At 37.7% G+C, this 14,500-nt stretch overlaps 1 protein-coding gene across 2 annotated transcripts in view; it reads left to right on the top strand.

Moving 5' to 3' along the window:
• CES5A (carboxylesterase 5A) overlaps positions 1 to 14,500 on the top strand; it is a 291,437-nt gene that overhangs the window by 26,435 nt on the left and 250,502 nt on the right. The window lies entirely within an intron of this gene.

Raw genomic sequence — 14,500 nt, forward strand, 5'->3', positions numbered from 1 at the left:
AATACTTCTCATTCTTCACACCTTCCCCTGACACCCATACCATTTTTGTGTGACTCACTCTTTGGACTATTTATACACCTAAAGAATCTTTTTGACAGATAACCAGAGGCATACAAATCAAGCTTTGAGAACTATGACCCTAAGAGTGTGTGTGAAATACCAAATAACAGGTAGGGTACTTGGCATGAACTCTAGAAAATGAAGAGAAGGTAGAATGATTTTTGAGTTAAGGATAGAAGATGAGAAGATAGTAGTTGACAAGCAGGTCGACACAGTTGCTAATAGATTAAACAGAATAGGATGTAATTGAGTACTAAATTGGGCTAGTTACCTGTAAATTGAGGCCTCTGAGCAATTTTAGTTTGGGCTGCAATTTTGCTACTTTCATTCAAAGAAATTAGGACAATGCAACTCAAGATGAGTTTTAGAAGTGCAAAGTGGTAAAAACACATTCATTTTCAAGTACATACATATACAAATTGGTGCATGCATATATGCATGTATAAAACAACATGTTCATGCCTTGATACCCATGGAGATAAGAATTGATCCACATGAATATATTCATTCACACATATGCCAGATATAAGGAGGATTAAATATGGTATCTAATAGAAAATTTTCACATGCAGGGAAATAAGAGTATTTCCAAGCAAATATCCAATGGATGAGAAGAATATTTTAGGTAATATACTGATGCTTCTTTCAGGGTTAATGTCACAAAACTTCACAGGGTGTCTAAGGAACTGAGTACAGGCAGAACCCAAGCTGACAGTATCATACCAGGAGCTAGTCTAGGTGAGAGAAGTCCTAAAGATATCCATTATAGTCTACAGGAAACAGGCCACGTTACATGCTCCAGTTTTCTTTGGAGAAGTGTGTTTGTTAAATTGTGATCATAAACAGCTCCAGTCCCAGTTTGCTGGATTGGGCGGAGGGCCCTTTAATCAAATGTTTCCTCATCATGCTTTCTGATGATCTTCTGAGCTGGCTGTTTTAGTTACTCTTTAGCATTCTGCAAAGTCTCACTTAGCATCCTTTAGCTTGTGCATTTTTGATGAGTATGGTATTGCTATTTTTATATGTTTTGTAAACTCCTTTGAGGAATGCAGGGGTACATGGAGAGAAAGAGATGGTGGTGAGCTTCTTCCTTTATTTAATCCATCCATGCCCCGATCTCTCAGACACCAGTATAAAGCTGTACCCATTAAAGCTAGCTGATTTGCCAAGTGTTTTTGCTCAGAAGGGACATCACCTATTTTGGGCAACAAAGAAGTGTTAGGAAGGGGAGGAAGACATACCTCAGAAGGACAGATCTGAAATGAAGTCCAGAATACTGAAGAGAGTGGAGTGGAAAAGCAAAAGAGTGCCTAGTGAAAGGTCACTGAAGCAGTGAGTGCAGAGCTAATGTTCTGGATGGTTGTAGGAAAGCCTCAATTAAGAGTTCTGTTAATAGAGAAATTAGGAAATGTTATTAAAAAGTTCTCTAAGCCAATCTAATAAAGGAAATCAGGACATGGCAAACTAGGCTGGTTGTTTAATTTATTCAGTAATCTGTATCTTTTTAGATTGATGCAAATTATTAACACATTTATTGAGCAACTATATGTATACAAAGCATTCTGTTAGGAAATGTGTGTGAAGGGTGGAAGGATGGTATTTAAAAAATACAGGATGAGTACATGTTCTCCAAAAGTATATGGGAGGCTATGTGTTAAGAACTGCGCTGGGTGCTTTCTGTATATTATCCCATTTAATCTTTAAAACAACTATTAGGAATGAAAATTATCCCTATTTTACAGATGAACAGCCTGGAACTCAGAGAATTTAAGTTGTTTCCTCCCTCCCTCTCTCTCTTCCTTCCTCTTTCCTTCTCTCTTTCTTTCAACAAGCTTGAACTCAAAAGCCTTATAGAACATGGTGCCTTTTTCCAAGGTTTCACTTTTTCTGAGGGTAGCAGAATTATACTTATGTATTAAGTGCTATAGTAGAGGTATGAACCCAGTAATATGGGAGCTCAGAGGATGAAGCAGTCCATTTTGCTTGGTGATATCAGAGAAGGCTTCCTGGAAGAGGTACTATTTGAGGTGAGTCTTAAAAAATGAGAAGGAGTCCATCTAGTAGACAAGAAAGATAAGAAAACAATAATAGTGTGGCGGCCACTACTGGCTGCCCACTCAGCGCTCATTACCTTCTTTCTTTCTGGAAGTGCCGAGATTTTGCTCAGGTGTCCCCTCCTCTACTTGACCCAAGGGAGAGTGACCTTATTGCTGCCTTCAGGAGGAAGTGCTGATTGTTTTAAACCAATTATGGTAAGTCCACTCTTGCTGGATTATCCTAGGTCTGGGCATATGAACCAGTTCTGGCCAATGAGATATAAAAGGAAATCTGCTAGGAGGGCTTTAGGAAATGCTTCTTTCCCTTAAGAGGGAAACACTGGAAGAGATACGCTCCCATTTTTTTTCTCTAGATATTGCTGTGCTTGGAAGGGATACTTAGAACTACCACAACCATGTTGTGACTGTGAGGGGAGCCAATCTGAGGGCAAATCAAAATTTCTGAGGATGGCAAAGCAAAGAGATAATAAAAAGAACCAGCATCTGTAATGACATTGTTGAGTTCTGAACAATCGTCCCTCCTTTTCAACTTCTTGTTACATGATGTTATAATTGTTTTTGTTCTATCAGCCAGTTTGAAGAGTCTTCTGCAGTGGCATCCTCACTGATAACAGAGCAGATGCAAAGGCATAAGGCTCAGAAAGGTCACAGGCCACCTAGAAATTGCCAGTAGTTCTTCATGACTGAAGTGCAGGATACCGTGGAGTTGAGAGTGGGGTGATGGCTAGAGACAAGGTGAAATAGTAGCCAAGGGTCAGATCATGAAGGGCCTCATATGTTAGAATCAGATATTTGGACTTTATTTTGTAAATAGTGGGGAGGCATTGAAGAGTTTTAAGCAAGGTAATGGTATAATTAGATTTGCAGTTTAGAAGCATTCCTCTGACTACAGTGTGGAAGATTGAAGAGGGTAAGATAGCAGTTGGTGAGATACCAAGGTCATTCAGCTCAGGAGGACATAGAGTCACATGTAGGTTGGTCTCTCTCCATTAACATTCCATTTTAGCTTGGAAAGACAGAGGTTAAGAAAATATATGCAAAGTGGAAGATTAGAGGGGCAGACAGTAAGCACTTCAAGATTTTATCGAAGAAGAATATGTTGGGGATCATGGAGAGTTTCAAAGAGCAGATTAGATATGAGCTGAACACTGAAGGACTTGGAAAACTTGGGAGTTGAGTGGAGTATAAAATAACGTAAGGGAAGGACAAGTCAAGCTGAAATGGAGAGTTTTATGTGGGGACGATAAAGCTGGAATGGTCACTTGCAACCAAAATGGCAGAGAAAAGAAATGAAACTTTACCCTAATTCCATCACTTAGCAGTTGTGGAACACTGGGCTTGATAAAATTTTGTTTCCTAATCGGTTGAGTTGGGGTTACAAACATATACTTTATTAACATCACCAAGTGATGTCACATGGATACCATATACCCCGTGTTACGTGATGAGAAATACACTTGCCCTTGGTGGTATTCTTTCAAAAAACCCATAACCCTAGTCTCATCGTGAGAGAAACATCAGACACACCCAATTTGAGGAACACTCTACAAAATACCTGACCAGTACTTCTTAAAACTATCAAGGTCATGAAAAACAAACTGTCACAGACCAGAGGAGACACAACAACTGAATGCAATGTAGTATCCTAGACTAGATCCTAGAAAAGAAAAAGACATTAATGAAAGAACTGGTGAAATCTGAATAAAATTTAGAGTTTAGTTGATACTAATTTACAGTGTTGGTTTCTTAATTTTTACAAACTAACCACAGTAATATAAATAATAACAATAGGAGCCACTGAAACTGGGGGAGGTGAATACTATCACCGCTGTCTTTGCAACTTTTCCATAGATATAAAATTATTCCAAAATAAAAAGTTTATTTAAAAACAATATATCCTTCACTGAGTTGTTATGAGGACTGAATGAAAGAATATATGCAAAGCAGCTAGTATAGTGCCTGACATGTAATAGGGCCTCAAATGTTTTTCTGTAAACTAGTGATTCTTAAATTCAGGGTGTATAAAAATCACCTAGAGGTATTATGTCAGAAAAGTGAACAAATCCCAGGGCCTCAATCTCAGAGATTCTGATTTAGTAGCTCTAGAGTAGGGCCCAGGAATAAGAATTTGTGATAGGTACCCTGTGGAGAATTGCTGCTATAGACTGTGGCAACTATGGAGATAGAATGTCTGCCCCACTTACCACAAATGGGTTGAAGGGAGAGAAAGGGGGAAAAGTAGAAGCAAACACTTCAAAACCTGTAAGTTACAATTTAAATCATTACAGATTAATTTGGGATGAAAGAGAGGTCTGATTAGGTAGCCATTTAATAATAACAGCAGTGTGGTTGAAATCTTATTTTTATTCATTTGAGCCACCTAAAAATGTTCAGCTGTTTTTTCTGCTGAAGCACACAGACGACCCATAGGACAAAGGCACAGTTCAACCCCTTCAATTACAAATGAGCTAACTGAAGAGAGAGAAGAGATGTGACGGTTTAAGGTCACAGAGCTAGTTGCTGAGAAAATAGATTAGAACCCACTCTTTTTTCAGCTTTATTGGGGTATAATTGACAAATAGAAATGTATCAGGTGGAGAACATGATGTTTTGATATACAAATACATTATGAAATGATCACTACAATCAAGCTAATTAACATATCCATCACCCCACATAGTTACCATCTTTTTTGTGTATGATGAGAACACTTAAGGTTTACTTTTAGTAAATTTCAAGTATACAATACAGTACTGTTAACTGTAGTCACCATGCTGTACATTAGATCTCCAGAACTTATTATATTGCATAATTGAAACTTAGTACCCTTTGCCCAGTATCTCCCCATTTCTCCCTCTCCTCAGCCCCTGGCAACCCCCATTCTATTCTCTGCTTCTATGAGTACGACTATTTTAGGTTCCACATATAAGTGAGATCGTGTGGTATTTGTCTTTCTGTGTCTTGCTTATTTCACTTAGCATAATGCCCTCTAGGTTCATCCGTGTTGTCACAAATGCCAGGATTTCCTTCTTTTTTAAAAAAAGACTGAATAATATTCTATTATTATTATATATAGCTTTCACATTTTCTTTATCCATTCATCAGTTGATGAATACTTAAGTTGTTTTCACATCTTGGCTATTGTGAATAATGCTGCAATGAACACGGGAGTTCAGATATCTCTTTGAGATAGTGATTTCTTTTCCTTTGAATATATACCCAGAAATGGGATTGCTGGATCAGATGATAGTATTATTTTTAGTTTTTTTGCGGAACTTCCATATTGTTTTCCATCATGGCTATACCAGTTTACCTTCCCACCAATACAGTACATAAGGGTAGAAGCCACTCTTGCAAGCTCCAGTCTAGGTGTTCCTTCTGCTACCAGACAATCATTGCATGCCTCGCTCAGAGTCTCACATGGGCTTTCATACGGGCTCTGGAAAAAAACGATAGGGTGTCTGACTTACTGAGGGGAATGCCAAAAGTTTGTTTACTTAAGTCTCACTGACAAGTTTGTTCTTGGTCTACTGTATTCTCGAATAACTCAGTTTTCCCTTCAGCTAGATGGAGTAAAAAGGGATCATCTGAATAGGAAAATGGCCCTTTGTGAACAGTCTTCAGTCATGCTCAGCTTCCACATCCTCAGCCATGTCAGCAATGTGTCATCAACCTGAAAAATCTAACCAGGGTTTCAGATCGTTGACTGACAAAGCAGGCACCCCTCCCTGCCCTGGCTCAAACCTAACCACGCTACCATAAGATACATTGATTATAACTATACTATTCCAAGGTGGTATGGAACCCAAGCCTCCTTCTAGGAGGAATAGAAGCTAAGGCATATCACTCTCTATTTTCCCCATCACTCTAGCTTGGTATAAGTGAAATCAGATTTAAATTAAGGGCATCTTCTCAGTACATTTGGCCTCGCCCCTCTGCTCATATTGCAGCTTCCTAGGCTATGCTCTGCCCAACCGCATTTCCTAAGGCCTGAGAGTCTCCATCATCCCTTGGGGTTTTGATTCTAAGCTGCCAAGGCAGAAAGTAGGCTTTTTCTGAATCTCTACTTTCTTGCTTTTTTCCCCTTAGATACCTACCCCACCTCCACCCCCACCCCCAGCCCAGGAAGGCCTTTTCCTTCTACCCCATGTACCCCATGTACTGGGAAATGCCCTTACATCATAAATTATATCCTTCCTGCTCTGTGACTTAAAGATGCTTTATTCCAAATACTCCAAGCTTTTGACCTATAAATCCTTTTTTTTTTCCCTGCCACAAACCCTGGCTCTTACAAATGAAATAAAGGTTTAGCTTTAACAGTTGCTTTCTCTGAAATACTTTTTATTTAAGAACCTATTATGAAAGTCAGAAGTTAAAAACTGAGGAAGAGGGGCGGGGAGTGAAGTCCTAGACTGAAAACAGGGAGATTAGGTTAAAATGTACACAAGAATAGTGAGATCCCTCAGCTTCCTTCCTTATCTGTTTATCTTTTCTCAGGAAGCTGCAGGAAGATGTACTCCATCACAATGAGGGATTAAACCAAGAAAGAGAAGGTATGGGATTCAGGAAGCAGAAAGAATGTGTAGGGAATTCTCAGGGTGGTCCTGAAGGAAAATCCCAGGAAGACAGCTGTGCATTAGTCCTAGAGAGCAACCAGTCCAGACTGGCAGGGAGTATGGAGGACTCCAGGAGAAAATGATCATCTGCTTGCTTTCACCATATGGAAAGTTGAATTATTGCTGTTAAAGGGCATGGGAAGATCTAGCCACTAGAAAAATACAACAACAAAAAAGGTCAACAAATTCTAAGGAGCAACAATTACTGACTCCAGAAAAAAAAAATTGCCAGAAAAAGGAGAGGTAATCATAGTAAACTGCTTAACTCATCAGTGAACAGTATTTAAATGTCCAATTAATGTAAACTCTATTGCTTTGATTTAAAAAGAAAATGTGGGATATATCAATATTTATGATGGGAAAACAGGGAGAAGAATATGGATGGAAGTAAGCTACATTCTCACCAAAATAGTATGGTAAGTCAGTGTCCAAAACTGATGAATTAAGATGTAGCTGATTAAGCACATTATTTAGAAATATGAAGATAACCACAGAGAGAAACAGCTAAAATATTTTAAAATATTTGCTCCTGGGGAGTGGAATATAACCCCCAATTTTTTGGTGGTTCTTTTGAATAACACTCTCTCCAACACCAACAAAAACTAAACTCCACCTAACAAATCAATTTGTTTAGAAACAAATTGTATATTTAAAGGCTTAAACCAGAAAAAACAAAAACAAACAAACCGAGACATTTCAAACTGTACCTGCACCAACCAATATTCTCCTTGGTTTAAGGCCCCTCACATTTGCTTCCCCTCTAATCTTGGAAGAACCTCAGGGAGTTTTTTTTTTTTTTTTTTTTTTTTAATGTGCCACAGGCAACACCCTCAGTTAAGAGGGCATATCAATCTTTTTAGGGCCGAAAATCAACTACTGATAGATGTTGATTGTAAGCTTGTGATGATACCATCTTCTTTGTACTTTAAAATTTGGGGAAGTTTTTCTGTTTTGATCTTAAGTTTTCCTGTTTCAAACCTGTGATTCTTTGTGGAAGTTTACATTATGATTCTTGTTATTTCAAAAGATTCATGACATAAACTACTGAACATATGTAGTTCTGGAAGCTCTTAATTATAATTGATAAAATAGCAACACATTTTATTTATTCTTATTTACTTATATTGTCTGATAAACACAATTAACTATCTTAAATACAATACTTAATTGGTATAATTGTTACAGTGATTCCATCTCGATGCCCTCTTGTATATACGTTGTCCAAATTTTTTTTGCTTCTCATGTGTGCAACGAAAACAGCTCTCATGGCCGAGTAGATATTGCAGTGAAATATTCCATCATGACCACATTTAATGAATTTATTTGATGCACTTAACTTTCATCCTGGTATCATGAAATGCAGTCTGCAGAGTAGTACTTCTCATTTTTTATATTACCCTTGTACTTGTTTACAGCTAGTTAAAGATTTGAATCTGGAACTTCTCTTTAATGATTCCTACTACAGTGCTTCACTCTTGTCATTTTCAGAAGTTGCCTTTCTTCAACTTTCTGTGCCTTCTTTTTTTCCTAGCGCTTTGTTTCAATCTCCTAGCCTTTGTGAGTTCTTCTCTCATGTCTCATGAGCATTTTTCCTACCATTTTTCAGAGTTCTTCACACTTTAGCAGTTTTCTTCAAAGACTATAAATATTTGATTAGGTAGCTAAATGTCAACAATACATAAATATTTCATACAATAAGATTAGTTAAAAACAATTTTGTGTATTCTATTAAGTTCACATGGGTGATACATTTTAATGTTACCTAGTAGAAATTCTAAGCTGATTTTGTAAGATTAAGTAAATAAAACCCTAGAAACATATACAATTCTTATAAATAGTTACTCATTACCCATCAATGTAGTATTTATAAACTAACAGTCATGGATTTTTCATGAATACTAAATGCTGGCACAGTCTGGAATGAGTGTGTGATAGCCATGTCAGATGAGTACCTGAGCATATGATGGATGGATGGATGGATGGATGGATGGATGGATGGATGGGGGAAAAAACATAGATGGATAAGTAGATAGATAGATAGTAGATAGATAGATAGATAGATAGATAGATAGATAGATAGGTTAGTCTCATGCTTTGACTTTCTTCCCTCAAGGTGTTCTTGAATTACCCCTTCAGTGATATAGGAGTTTAACAATGCTAGAAAGCTGAGTTTTCTAGTTTATACGTTTTTATAGGTGTGTAATATTTCAGGAAAATAAAACATTTGAAAATGGGAACTTACAAATGGATTCAAGAATAATTATTTATTTTACAAAATGATTTACCCAGACTCCTTATTTAAGAAACATTAGATCTCATGTAATATGTAAGGCAAGCCAGTCCCATATATGTGTTACTCCTGTAGTTTTCATATGGGATTGGTATATTTGTCCTCCCTAAATTGTTGGCTGCCAGCAGTTCCAGCAATCAAGTTGAATACAAACTGAACTTAAAATACATGTTTACTGAGGTGCTTGTTATAACATTTTACTTTTGATTGTGGACTGAGCTTCTCTCTGACAATAGGTCCCTGGAAGTGAAACACAGCAGCATTACTGGATGTTTTATAAAACCATTTTATCAAGTGAAAGTTAACTTAAAAAATAAACAAACATGTATTTTAACTCTGATTTTTCTAAATATGAAGAAAAGTATAGGAAGCATAACAAAAATCAATGAACCCATCACCCAGTTTTAATAAATACTAAAATGCTGTCATATTTTCCTATAAAACATTAAAGGATGCCCTTAAACCATATTCTTCTTTTCCTCCTTAGAAGTAACCACTGTTCTGAAATTGGTGTGTGAGATTCACTTAATGGTTTTCTGTTTTTAAAATATTATGTAAATATCATAAAATATTCCATGGTTTTGTGTGTTTCAAAATTTTAAACAAATGACATCATGCCATATAAATCCTTTTGCAACTTGGTTTTTCCATTCAGCATTAGATTTTTGAGATTTATCCATAGTTCATTCATAAATAAAGCCAGTTATTTATCCCTTCTCTTACTGAAGATGCTAAGGTTGTTTCCACTTCTTTTAATATTACAAATAATGCTATAGTAAACATCCTATGTATTTCTCCTTGTGCAAATGGACAAGAATTCATTGAGAGCAGTGGCTCTCAAACTTGGGCATGTATCAGAATCACCTCGAATGCATATTAAAACGCCAATTGCTTGGCTCTGGAACTGTATACTCTCCACCATAATACAAAAGCTGCTAAATCCAGGCTTCCATAGCTAAGGGCTCTAGATCCATGTCATGATTTGTACTAGCCAAACAGATCTCTACATGTTGCTTTTTTGCCCATGTAATTGAGATAAATGTGCAATTTATCATCCAAATCAGAACTCTTTTGAGTGTGAAAGGAAGCATTATTAATAATTATAACATGACACCCTACTCATCACCCAGTTCTATACCTAACAGCAAAAGAGTCTGGGACATGTAGTTGGGGATTCTAGTTTAGAAAGATTTACTCTGTACGGAAATATCAAAATCAGCCCAAGGCCTTCAAAAAATTTTGGACAGGCCTACATAACAATGATTACTTTGTAATTATTTGAAGTTTTACTTTACTTATTTTTCCATCTTATTCCACTGGCTAGGACTACCAGAACAGTGTTGAATAATTCTGGTGACAACAATCATTGTTCTCTTCCTCCTTGTCTCAAAGGAAATGCTTCTAAAGTTTCATTATTAATTGTGATGTTTTCTGTAGAGTATTAAAATATGCTTTTGTCAGGTTTAGGAAATTTGCTTGTATTCCTGATTTTCTGAGGATTTTTCTTTTTATTATGATGATGTGCTAAACTTAATAATGCTTTTTTCTACATATAGTAAGATAATTAATGTTTTTTCTCCTTTAGTCTATAAATGTGTTAAAATACATTAAAAGATTTTCTAGTATTAAACCATCCTTGAATTCTTAGGATAAATTTTACTTGGTAATATTACATATATATATATATGTTTACGGTATAAATTATTGGCTTTTGTATGTTAATATCTTATTTAGGATTTTTGCAAATATGTTCAGAAATGAGCTGAGTTACAAATTTCCTTTCTAATGTCGTACTTTTTCAGTCTTGGTGTCAAGTTATGTCATCCTCATTAAAACGGGATAGGAAGTTTTCCATGTTTTTGTATTCTCTTGAAAAACATTAAGATAATGATCATTGGAGGTTTGTCTGTGTTTTCCTAAAAAACCATCTGGCTTGGTGTGATTTTTATTTTGTACCCGTAGACTACATTATTTCACAAACTGCTATCTTTGCTATTTCTTTTTTTTTTTTTAATTATTATTTATTAATTTATTTATTTTGTCTGTGTTGTGTCTTCGTTTCTGTGCGAGGGCTTCCTCTAGTTGCGGCAAGCGGGGGCCACTCTTCATCGCGATGCGCGGACCTCTCACTATCGCGGACTCTCTTGTTGCGGAGCACAGGCTCCAGACGTGCAGGCTCAGTAGCTGTGGCACACAGGCCCAGTTGCTCTGCGGCATGTGGGATCTTCCCAGACCAGGGCTCGAACCCGTGTCCCCTGCATTGGCAGGCAGATTCTCAACCACTGCGCCACCAGGGAAGCCCTTTGCTATTTCTATTTAAACATATCTGCATCCTCTAAGAACTCAGTGTCAAATCTCATGGACTTTGATGTGAATAAAAACTAAAAATTGGGGAGGGATCAAGATAGCAACATAGGACTTCTCTCCTCCCGTGGGTACACCTAATGAATAGCTACACATGGAGCAATTCCCTCTGAAAGAAACCTAGAAACTAGCTGAGTAACTTCTACACATCAGGCAACTGAGAAAATACCCACATCGAAATGAGTAAGAAAGGCGAAAACACACTCTCACTTTATGGCCAGGCCCCACCCTGGCACAGCACCATACAATTGGGAGGGAACCTGAAACTCCCAACTTCTCCATGAGGTGCAAAGGGTTTGGACTGCACATATAGGGCCCCAACTTTTTAACATTCCCATTCAAGAGATGGGCCCCTAAAACATCTATCTCTGAAAGCCAATAGGGCTTTTATCCACAAGACCCACAGGACTATGGGAAACAAAGAAGTAGTTTTTAATGGGTGATTGAGCACTCACTGTGGCTATCCTTCCAGGGCTCAGTGCATATGGAGCAGGCAAAGATGCCCATCTTCCAGTCTTTCCTTGGAAGTGGATGGACTGCATACTTTACAACCTGCTGCCTGAGGGTCTGGCTTCTATTTTGCATACATCCAGGGGCTAGCTGAAATCCTCCACAAAGCCTGGGAGAGCTGGTGGGTATTTCTATCACCTTCTTCTGGCTCAGTCCAATGATAAAACCAGGTTGCCAACATCTCTTTGGAAGGAGCTTGTGCCATGCCTGGCACCTCAGCTTTTGCAGCTGCAAACTGAGGGATGGGGCTCTGGATCACCTGGCTCTGATAGCCAGTGGGTCCCGTAGGACTGTAGCAAGCAAACGGTTTTTAAACAGGTGCGGGAACCCTCCTCTATGATTGTACAGTCAGGTTCAGTCCAGAGGGAGCAGGCAAAAATGCTCATCTCCCATATTCTCCCTGGAGGGGCCTAACTACATATTTTCCCAGCTGCTATCTGAGGGTCTAGCTTCTAATCAGCTGGCATCTATGTGATGACCACAATCCTCCCCTTTGGGACACTGACGAGTCTTGGCGTATCCTCTAATGGAGCCACATAAGAACAAAGACAGTGGTTTGGACAATGACAAAAATTTGAGAGACAATCAGAAGGTCACCAGGCTGATTGATGATGTTCATCTTATACATACAACCAATCTGTTCTGACTCAGAGAGATGGCTGTTTTATCTAATCTGCAGAAGACAACACAGAGAGTCAAGGAAAACGAAGAATCGGGAATATGTTAAACAAACAAACAAACAAAAACCAAGATAAATCTCCAGAAACCAATCTTAATGAAATGGAGATGAATGATTTACCTGATAGGAAGTTAAAATAACAATCATAAAGATGCTCACCAAGGTCAGGAGAGCAATGCATTTAAAAAGTGAGAATATCAACAAAGAGAAGATATTAAAAACTGCCAAACAGAAATCATATTGCTGAAGAGTACAATGACTAAACTGAAAAATTCAATAGAGGAGTTCAATAGCAGACAAACCAACTGGAAGGAAGGATCAATGTACTCAAAGGCAGTGCAGTCAAATTCATCCCTTAAGAGGAGCAAAAAGAAAAAAGAATGAAAAAGAGTGAAGACAGCTTAAGGGACTTATGGAACACCAATAAGTGGACCAATATACTCATTATAAGGGTCTGAGAAGGAGAAGAGAGAGAAAGGAGCAGAAAGCTTATTCAAAGAAATAATGGATGAAAACTTCCCTAACCTGGGGAAGGAAACAGACATCCAGATCTAGGAAGCCCAATGAATACCAAATAAGATGAAGCTAAAGAGATCCACATCAAGACATATTATAATTAAATTGCCAAAAGCTAAATACAAAGAATTTTAAAAGCAGCAAGAGAAAAGCAACTTGTTATGTACAAGGGAACCCGGTAAAACTATCAGTGGATTTTTCTTTTTTTTTAAATTAATTAATTTAAATTTATTTATTTTTCGCTGTGTTGGGTCTTCGTTGCTGTGCACAGGCTTTCTCTAGTTGTGGTGAGTGGGGACTACTCCGTTGCGGTGCGCGGGCTTCTCATTGTAGTGGCTTCTCTTGTTGTGGAGCATGGGCTCTAGGTGCACGGGCTTTGGTAGTTGTGCTGCATGGGCTCAGTAGTTGTGGCTCATGGGCTCTAGAGCTCAGGCTCAGTAGTTGTGGCGCACGGGCTTAGTTGCTCCACGGCATGTGGGATCTTTTCAGACCAGGGCTTGAACCCGTGTCCCCTGCATTGGCAGGCAGATTCTTAACCACTGCGCCACCAGGGAAGCCTTATCAGCGGATTTTTCAGCAGAGACTTTGCAGGCCAGAATGGAGTGGGATGATATATCCAAAGTACTGAAGGAAAAGAAACTGTCAAACAAGAATACCCTATCCAGCAAAACTGTCCTTCAGAATTGAAGGAGAGAAAGAATTTTCCAGACAAAGAAAAGCTGAAAGAGTTCAGTACCACTAGGCCAGCCTTACAAGAAATGTTAAAGGGAGTTCTTCAAGCTGAAATGAAAGGATGCTAATTAGTAACACAAAAGCATATGAAAGTATAAAACTCACTGGTAATGGTAAATATGCAGTTAAATTCAATATACTCTAATGTTGTAATGGTGATGGGTAAATCACTTATAACTCTATTATAAAGGTTAAAAGATGAAAGTATTAAAAAGTTATAACTACATTAATTTGATAATGGAGAGACAATATAAAAAGATGTAAATTGTGATATCAAAAACAAAATGTAGGGGGAGTATAAAAAGGTAGAGCTTTGGTATGCATTTGAAGTTAAGTTTTCATCAGCTTAAAATAGACTGTTAAAACTATAAGATATTTTATATAACCTCATGGTAACCACAAAGCAAAAGCCTATAGTAAATACAAAATATAAAGAGAAAAGACTCAAAACATACCAGTACAGAAAGTCATTAAATAACAATGGAAGAGAGCAAGAGAGGAAGAAAGGAACAAAGGAACTACAAAACAGCCAGAACATAATTAACTAAATGGCCAAACCTATCAATAATCACTTTAAATATAAGTAGACTAAATCCTCCAGTCAAAAAGCATAGAGTCGTTGAATGGATAAAAAAGAAAACCCAAGTATATGCCACCTACAAGAGACTCACTTCAG

Source organism: Balaenoptera physalus (genome assembly GCF_965194825.1).
Source record: "Balaenoptera physalus genome assembly, chromosome: 19".
Lineage (NCBI taxonomy): Eukaryota > Metazoa > Chordata > Mammalia > Artiodactyla > Balaenopteridae > Balaenoptera > Balaenoptera physalus.